This window comes from Denticeps clupeoides, chromosome 11 (assembly GCF_900700375.1).
Source record: "Denticeps clupeoides chromosome 11, fDenClu1.1, whole genome shotgun sequence".
Lineage (NCBI taxonomy): Eukaryota > Metazoa > Chordata > Actinopteri > Clupeiformes > Denticipitidae > Denticeps > Denticeps clupeoides.
In genome coordinates, this window is record NC_041717.1 from 15,763,296 (window position 1) to 15,764,808 (window position 1,513).

The following is a 1,513-nucleotide window of genomic DNA, read 5'->3' on the forward strand; positions in this document are numbered from 1 at the left end:
GTGAGTAAGTAAGTACAGCTTTATTGTCATCCCGTCCATGTACAGACGAAGTGTCGTCCTTCTGGACCATAGGTGCAACATAGAATGCATCAAGGGGGGAAGGGGGGGCACAATTTGTTGTGTGCTTCAGTCAGTGCCCATCCATAGTACCGCCGGTGATAATGTGTGTTGATGGTGTCCAGCAGGCCGGGTTGACAATGCGATCGTCTGAAGAGCTCTGTGGTCGGGCGGTCTGGCAGTTTCCATTCCAGACTGTGTCAGGACGCTCTGGACTGTGCCTCTGTGGAAGGTGATGAAGACAGGTTTAGGGGAGGTGGACCTCCTTCACCTCCCTTCGACAGAGAAAGTATTGCTGGGCTCTTTTTTTTTGTCAGGGAAACAGTGCTGTCTGTCCAGGAAAGGTCTTGTGTAATGTGAGAAATTTGGGTGGCACTGTCGATGTTGAGTGGAAGGTAGCCAGACCTCCAGCCCACTCATGCTATCGAGTTGTGGGCAATGACAGGGATGTTCAGGGAGGAGGTTTGATAATGCTTAAGAACAATAATCTGTCTCTTAATAAAATCCTCTAGATACACCGATCCACTAGTGCGAGTGTATAGGCTTGTAAGATGGCCATGACGTGGCGAACGTTTAGACAGCTAGTAATCCGAGGCAATTAAAGGAGGCTGAGCGTCTCACTGCAGCATTGAAAGTTGATGACAGTTAATAATAAACCACAGGAACCAGATTTAGGAATGACATTGCCTCCCACGTCATTAGATGGCGGAGGTGGTACTCATCATAAAAGGTTCGGGAACAATAAACAGTAAAGACACATAAGGAGGCCCTGGGTGATCCGAGGCGACCTTACTCTCAGTTTCTCTGTGCAGAACCCCAAAGTCTTTTTTTTTTTTTTTTTAAAGTGAAGTGATTGTCACATGTGATGCACAGCACACAATGCACACAGTGAAATTTGTCCTCTGCATTTAACCCATCACCCTGAGTGAGCAGTGGGCAGCCATGACAGGCGCCCGGGGAGCAGTGTGTGGGGACGGTGCTTTGCTCAGTGGCACCTTGGCGAATCGGGATTCGAACCGGCAACCTTCTGATTACGGGGCCTCTTCCTTAACCGCTAGGCCACCACTGCCCCAAAAACTGCTCTCCAGAATGAGGAATTGTTCAGTCACCGCTGCCTTCAAGAGGTGATGCGGTTTTTGGTTCCATACGGAGGGGACAAATTACTGCTGTTGTTGACTCAGATGTCTATATTACATACTTAGATGCAGCATTGCACCCTGCATTAGTTCCCATACGTCTTTTCATCGACAAATACTTATTCTATTTTACAAATGCATTGCAAGAAGACGATGACAAAATCATAATAAAATCCTAAATCCAGAACAAGGTCATCGCCCAACGCCCCCCTGGTTGGAAACAAACTAGAATATTATAGAGTTTCTCAGTTGAGGAAAGATCTTTAACAAGGACAGACACATTAGTTACATGACTGATCCCAAAACAATCGAATCAAGCG